Below are 8,415 nucleotides of genomic sequence, written 5' to 3' on the forward strand. Positions count from 1 at the left end.
CTCTATAGTAGCACCCTACCCTGGGCTTCTCTTCCTGTGTGCCCCTTTTGGGCCTAACACGAGCCCCTTTGGCTTCTCACGGGTGCTCCTTGCAAGTGGGGCTCAGGTGGACTTAGCCGTGCCTGGCCCCCAAAATCCTCTTTGCCCCTTCCTGGGGCTGGGGTATTGCACCCCGAACTACAGTGCCCTCACCAGCGCTGTGCACCTTCTCAGGGCTGGGGTCTTGTACCCCGACTATGGTGCCCTTACTGGCACTGTGCCCCTCCCCAGGGCTTGGGTAGTACACCCCGAAATGTAGCACCACACTCTGGCGTTGGGAGCACCCCCACTCTACTGGGGCGCTCCTAAATGAGGCCTCCTCCGTCCCCTTATAGCCTCACCCAGTCCTCTGGTCTAACAGTAACAAAATAGAACCATAAGCCAAATGGCTGTAACACAACAATAAGCCCCCTGGCTATAACATAGGATCTAAGCTCACTTGGCTCTCTAGCAATGGCCTCCCAGTCAGGGTTCTCTCCACCCTTACCATGGTGCAGCCCCTTGTGTGCTCAGGCCGCGCCGCACCGCACCGCACCGCACCGCTCATTTCTGCTCTGCTCTGCTGCAGAGTTCCTGCACCTCAGGCTGCCAGACAGGAACCGCTAACTAGGCTCTGGCCTGGGCTGTTTATAAAGGCCCGGTCCTGCCCCCTTCTGGTCACCTGACCAGCACGGTTGCCCCAGTAACCATCACCTGAGCTGCCCTTGTGATGGGCAGCTGCCCTTATTCCTTCCTAGGAACAGGGCACCTGCATGACCCTGTGACAGGGAGGATGACATCCCTGGTTTTGCTTGAGATGCATCAGTAGATGCACAGCAGAATTTGGTTTGATTTGCCAGCCACAGCATCGCATTGGTGACTCATATTCATCTTATGGTCAGTCAGGACCCCCAAGTCTCTTTTGGTTGTAGTGCTAGCGAGCATAGCACTGCTGAGCTTGTAAGTATGTTGAGTGTTCTTCCTACCGAGGTACAGCACCTTACACTTCTCAGTATTTAAGGTCATCTGGTTTTGGTCACCCCACCTTGAGAGTATGTCCAAGTCGGCCTGTATCCCCAGCCTGTCTTGTGTTGTGACCGCCCTCCCCCATAATTCAATGTCATCCGCAAACTTTGCCAATTCGCATCTGACTCCCCACTCCAGATCTTTAATGAAGATGTTAAAGAGTACTGGTCCAAGTACTGAGCCCTGACGGACTCCACTGGTCACCCTGCACCACATTGATTTGCTCCCATCAACTAGTACTCTTTGGGTTCGACCCCGTAGCCTAGCCATCAGACTGTAAGATTATCAAGGCCACAGTTCCCCAGTTTAGCTATGAGGACATCATGGAGAACTAGGTCAAAGACTGTCTTGAAATCCAGATATATGACATCCACATCATCTCCCTTGTCCAGGACTTGTGTGACCTGGCCATAGAAAGACATGCGGTTAGTCAGGCAAGACCTGCCAATCACAAAGCTGTGTGGCCCTCAGAAGTTTGCCTTCTGTTAATCTGGTGTTGGTAGATCCCTTGACAATTTTCTCCAGGATTTTTCTGTGGATGGACATCAGACTGATTTGTTTATAATTCCCTGGATCATCCCTCCTCCCTTTCTTGTAGATAGGGACCATGCTGGCCCTTTTCCAGTCATCAGGGACCTTGCCCGAGTGCCACAAATATTCAAATATCTTTGCCAAGGGGGGTGCAATGATGTCTGCCAGCTCTTTCAAGACTCTTGGGTGCATCCCATCTGGGCCCGCAGACTTATGAATGTCCAGATTCTCACGGTGTTCCTTCACTTGATCCACATCAATTTTGGACACACCACCTGCTCCCAGACTGGTTCATGTGCTTTCTGACAGTGTGATCCTCTTGGGAGGGTGAAAAACTGATGCAAAAAAGCCATTTAGGGGATTGGCCTTGTCTTTGGTATTGGATGTCAGCTGCCCTGTTTGATCCTATAGGGGCCTAATGCTATCTTTCTTCTTTTTTTTGACTTCCCACATATCTGAAGAAGGACTTTTTGTTGTTCTTGATCCCCAAAGCTAGCCTGAGTTCAGTTTGTGCTTTGACTTTTCTGGACCGCTCCCTACAGGTGTGGGTGTGTGCTGAGCAGTCCTCTTTGGTGATGCTTTCCATTTTCCAACTGGAGTAGGCTTCTGAGTTTAATGAGGTCCAACAGTTCCTTGTTCAGCTAAAGGGGCTTTGTTGCCCGTTGCTTACATTTCCTGCAAGATGGAATGGCTTTCCCCGTGTGCCTCAAGGATTATATTCTTAAGAAATGACCATTCCTCATGTACCCCCTTATCGAGGGGGGTATGGCCTCTAATTGCCTGACTTACCAAATCTCTGAGTTTGCAAAAGTCAACCTTCCCAAAGTTAAGGGTTTCTGTTTTACTGAGGGCTTTGCCTGCTCTTCAGTGAACTGAGAAGGTGACCAAATCATGGTCCCTGTCACCATGCTTCTCCTCGATCCTCAGATTGCTCACCAGGTCCTCCTTTTGGCCAGGACCAGATCAAACAATGCCTCTCCCCTAGTCAGCCCATAGACATCCTGTGTCATCAATGCAAGAAAGAAAAGTGCATGACCTGTCTGATTTGGCCGTGTGCTTATCCCAAGAGATGTCAGGAAAGTTGAAGTCCCCCATGATGATCATGCATTGAGATCATGTGGCCTCAACCAGTCCCCTATTGAATTCCCAATCAAGTTCTTCCTTTTGGTGGGGAGGTCTATCATAGACTCCTACAAGTATGTCATCCTCCCAATATTCTCCCTGTAATTTGACTTGGACAGTTTCAAGAAGCCCTTCCTGGTTAGAAAACTCAATTTGCAAGGAAATGAACTGATCCTTGATGTAGAGAGCAACACCCCCACCCCTCTTCCCAAGACTGTCTCTCCTGTACAAGGTATAACCCTCCAAAGCAACCAACCAATCATTGGTAGAGTTTTACCAGGTCTCTGTTATCCCTACAAGGTCATTGTCATTTTCACTTAAGAGAAGGACCAGTTCCTCTTGCTGGTTTCCCAAGCTCCTGGCATTTGTGTATAGGCAGTTGAGTCTGCCATGAGAAGCCCCATGATTCCCTATGTGGTGAGGCTGTCATCAGAGCAGGTTCCCTTGGGCTGCCCAAGTTATTGATAATGTGTGGCTGACATGACCTGGGCTAGAGCTGTTAATAGACTGCTTATCCCCCAGTGGTCTTAGTTTAAAGCCCTGTCAAGAAGGTCAGCTGTTTGGGCTGAGAAATGCTTCCAAGTGAGGTGGAGGCCATCCCTTCCCAACAGTCTACTCTCTCTGAAGTGCGGACCATGGTCAAAGAAGCCAAACCCCTCATGATGGCACCATTGCCAGAGTCTTCTATTCACCTCACTGTTGCACCTTTCCCTCTGGAGCCCATGACCTGTGACTGGGAGGATTGATGACAAAAGAAACCCCAACTATCTGTGCCCCCAGACCGCTGAGCCCAGCCCTCAGAGCCCTATAGTCACACATGACCCGACCCAGACTGCTCTATGCCGTATCATTTGTGTCCATGTGGATGGAGTAGCATGGGATGGTGGTCGGAGGGCCAGACAAGTTTGGGGTTCCCCTCCTTCACATCCTGGACACGAGCTCCAGACAGGCAGATGACCTCATGGGCTAAGGGGTCAGGGTGATAGATTGCTCTGTCTGTCCCCCTAAGGAGGGAGTCACCCATTACAATAATGCTGTGCCTTCTGGGTACAGGTGCTGGTGGTCCTCCATCCTCACATGCTGGAGCTGGTGGTATGGCTGGCTCAGCTGATGTGAGAGGTGCAAGAAGGTAGTGCAGCTCCAGGAGAGTGGTAACCCTGGTGCTGTGCCTCTTTGGGCCTGAGACAACCATCATCCAACCAAGCCCAGGCTGGACTTCATGGCTGTTCCTTGGTTCCACCATGCTGTCATCAGCCATCAGGTGGAGAACCTAAAAGTAAGAGTCCAGCTCCTGCTCCTCATCTCTAATGGAGCGCAGCCACTGAACCATTGCCTGGAGTTCCCTAATCTGGCACTCCAGGGCCTCCACCATGGGGTGCACCCCACAAAGGGAGGTATCAGTGCCACCAAACCCAGCTGCCTGCAGTCTTGCTAGGCAACCTCCACATGGAGCTAGGGTCTCGTCTGAGGCTGGGGCTGAGGATCTTGCCTGGGTCGGGGCAGGGACCACAGGCTCCATTTGGGTATAGGCTGGAACCAGGGGCTCCCCATCTGCCATGGTCCTTGTAGTAGTCTGGCTACTACTGTTCAGACCTTTGGCTATGGCTCAGTGCCTGGAGCCTCGTGCCCACCTGCTCGCCCTCCTGTGCAAACCCCTATGCTAACTCATGCACTGGGCAGACAAGCACACCTGCTTGCATGTTCTGGCCACATGGCTCCCTGGTGAGCTGGGCCAAGTAGGAGCTGGAGTGGTGTGAGCCCCTACTTGGTTCTTCTCAGCTGCCTCCCTGCAGCTGGCTAGTCCCTCCCACCATGGGCCCCGCTCACCTCCGGCTCTGCTGGGGGTCAGGCAGGGTCTGCTGCGGGTCTTCAAGGTATGGGGGCATGACGGGCTTACACCCCTGCATGTCTTGCCACTCCCAGACCCAAACTCAATTGTAGAAACCAATCAAGTTCTAGTAATTGCATTAAAAAAATAATTACCAGTTATCACACAAATGCCCATGCAGGTGGCCCTATTTCACTATTTTGGAATGTCTGCCAATTAGTTGTCCCCTTATTGCTAAATCTGTCTTCCATTCTAACCTTCCTGGAAGATGTCACTGATCATTTTTCAGGTGACATCTCCAAGAGCCTTTCAACTCCGTGCTTATTTATATCTTTGGCAGCCTAACCAAGCCTTGTTCTCTCTTCTGGGAAAGAAAAGGGAAGGGAGGAATGGGGTTAGAAGCAGAGACCTCATTAAGCAAAGGAGAAGGGTATGAAGGTGGACGGAGGCCTGCTAGAAGCTGAGGCAATGTTGAGTCCATGATTTTGTTGAAGCCTTAGCAAGACAGCGTCAGAGGCCTAGGGCCCCTAGTTTATCCAGTACCAATCAGGCTGAAATAAGACCACATACTTGGGAACTTACTGATCTTTGTGATACCTTTGATCAGCATCGCTCTTTGTAAGTTTACGACCACAGTTCTGCTATAGCAGTAGTCAAGCAATGCAGTTGTTTGACTTCCACAACAAAATTTTTAGAAGCATAACCTGCAAGTCATAGCCTACACAAATAGCATCTGGTGTTCACTAAAAGTCTCATCTAAATATTGACCTGACCTTTGCTTGTGAAAAGCAACAGTTGTGTAGATAACAACTGGCATCTGAAGAATTCAGTCCCTGAAATGGAAGAGGCAACTAAAACATGAAACTGGGCCTTTCAAAAAAAAATTAGGATTTCCCCCCTCTCCCCAAAATGGTGTTGATTTTTTTAGAACTTCTAATTTTCAGAAATGTTCGGGGGTTGGTGGGGGTGGGAATCAATAAAAAGTACACCAAAAATTTAGGCAAAATATAATTGTATTTATAAAACTAATGAAATAATGAAAATGCTTTAAAAAGATTGTTGTTAATATTCACTTTTGAACCATCTTTAGTAACTAGCAAGGAAGCTGAAGTAAGACATTTGATCTTTGTAACCCGGGTGGTACTCCAAGAGGTACCCCCTCTTCAATTGAAGGGATTGAAGCAGGTGCACAAGCTCTGTGGGAGGTGTAGGGACTCTCTTCCTCCTATAAAGCAGAGCCAGACCACCAATGGGGACTTAACCATATACCTTTTAATACTGGAAACGTAACAGGCATAAATTGGAGGGTATAGTGGACACTACAATGCCTCAAGGGGGCAGGATTCAACAAAGGTTAGACACTTTCAATCACTGACAAAAAACAGGGTTAACAAAATATAAAACACAAACAGCAGAACAAACAATATGGGTTGGTGAAATATAAAAAGGCACAAAATGCAAAGGAAATACAGGGCCTTGGTACTGGGGGGGGGAGAAACACAATGGCCCCTTTCTACTGCAAGAAGATTTACTTCTTGGTAGCTCACTCACTCCAAGTCACCTCAGCTGGGACTTGAACCCAGGTCTACCATGGGATAGGCAAGAACACTGCCATACAACCACTACTAGTAGCCCTGGTTCAACCTGCTGGGGGTCTTGACCTTGCTGGAGCTCCAGCCTTACCTCAAGCTGCTTGGCCTTTGATTTGAGGAGCTGGAAACAGAGCTGGGAACCCCTCAGGTTGCTGCTCAGATCCTTCCTGGAGTGGGGGAGCCTCTCCTCCTGGCTGGAGCCTCTCCTTGGGGATCCTAGAGCCCAGTGGGGAGCCTCTCCTGCCAGCCGCACACCGCGCTGCTGAGGGTCCCACTGCTGCCTGCAGGTCCTGCTCTTTCAGGCTCTTCTGGGGCACTGCTCCTGCCCCGCTGGCTTAGCTCTTACCAGCTCTGTGAAACTCCTTCCTTGTTGTCCCTCACTGGTCTCTTCCCTGAGTCAGCCCACGTTGTCCCTTTTATCCCCCTCCAGGTGACCCAAGGGGCCAATTGGGACATGGAGGGTGAGTCTCTGGGGCCTGATTGGTGCCGAAAGGGAATCCCAAGTCCTTCAATCATCTTTTACCCCTTCAAAAAGGTAAACATTTTCTTTCCCTGCAGGGTTGTACACCCAAGGAAGATGCATCTCAAGAAGTGCCCTCCACTGCTAAGTGGCAGACGGTCACCTCCCGAACCAGGGCTGCTCGTAACACAGCAGTACCAGTTCCTCCAGTCCAGCTGGAGAACAGGCATGAGGCCCTGGCAACCCTGAAGGAGAAGGAAGGAGAGGAGAACACTGGGGAGGAGGCAACTCCAAGCTCCCTGTGCAGGCCAAAGCAGACAAGCAGGCCAGGAGGAGAATGTGTCACGTGATCCTCATAGGCAATTCCATCCTGAGAGGTACAGAGGGCCCCATCTGTTGCCAGGACCCCTTGGCACGCGAGGTCTACTGCCTACCTGAAGCGAAGATTCAGGACGTGAAAGGGATGCTCCAAACCTTGATCCAGCCCACTGATTACTACCCCATGGTCCTAGTCCATGTGGGTACTAATGATGCGGCCAAGAGAAGCTGTGATCACCTGATGGAGGACTACCATGCTCTGGGGTGCATGCTAAAGCAGATGGGCACATGGGTGGTTTTCTGTTCTATCCTACCAGTGAGTGGACGTGGAAAACGGCACGCAATGTGCATTGCGGAGACCAACTAGCGGCTTCAGGAATGGTGTCTAGAGGCGGGCTTTGGCTTCCTCAACCATAACCGGAACATCATGATGAGAGACATGCTTGGATGGGATGGGATGGGTTCCACCTTTCCTCAAAAGGTAAGCATGTGTTTTCTTCTAGGTTGGCAGACCTCCTCCAGCAGGCTTTAAACTGGGCTCGTCGGGGGAAGGGGAAGACGAAGGTGGAGGAATCATCGGACTGCCAGACCAAGCAACGCCCACAAGTACAGCTCAGCCTAGACCAACGAGTGAAACGTATACACAGGTAAGCGACAGGGGCCAGGGCAATGCTGTGGTTAGGGGACCAGTGCACACATCCACAGGAGGCCTCAAATGCCTCTACACAAACACTCATAGTATGGGAAACAAGCAGGAGGAACTCACCCTCCTCCTGGCTGACACCAACCGAGACATAGCAGGGATCACTGAAACGTGGTGGGACTCAACGCATGACTGGGCGGTGAATGTCAAGGGCTATAGGCTGTACAGGAGTGACAGGATAGGAAGGAAAGGTGGGGGCGTGGCACTCTACATTAAGGAGGAATACCCATCCTCATCAATTAATAAAGAATCAGAGGAAGGGCACTCTGAAGTGCTTTGGGTTAGATTACAAGGCAGTCGAGGGGAAAGAGACTTAATGGTGGGGGTCTACTACAGACCTCCCAACCAAGGGGAAGAGCTCGACCAGGAATTCTTAGGTCAGTTCACGTAGGTAGTGAAGTCTAAGGATGTGGTAGTCATGGGGGACCTGAACTTCCCAAACATCTGCTGGGAAGAGCAGTCAGCCAGGTCTGACTGCTCACGTAGGTTCTTAGCCAGAATGCAGGACCTCCGTCTAACCCAGGAGGTGCACAGCCCCACCGGAGGAGACGCCTTGTTGGACCTGGTGTTGGCCACGGGAGATGACCTGGTGAGGGGGCTGCGGGTGCTCGACCACCTGGGCGACAGGGATCATCGCCTGCTGGAATTCACCATCCAGCGCAAAGTGGCAGAGGCCTGCAGCAAGGCAGAAGCCCTAGATTTCAAGAGGGCGGACTTCAATGAGCTAAGGAGAATAGTCAGGGAAGCACTGAGGTCCCAGAGGGGGAGGGGAGCCAGGTGTCCAAGGAGAGTGGTCGCTCCTCAAGGAGACGATCCT

This window comes from Crocodylus porosus, unplaced genomic scaffold (assembly GCF_001723895.1).
Source record: "Crocodylus porosus isolate Cpor-Errol unplaced genomic scaffold, CroPor_comp1, whole genome shotgun sequence".
NCBI lineage: Eukaryota > Metazoa > Chordata > Crocodylia > Crocodylidae > Crocodylus > Crocodylus porosus.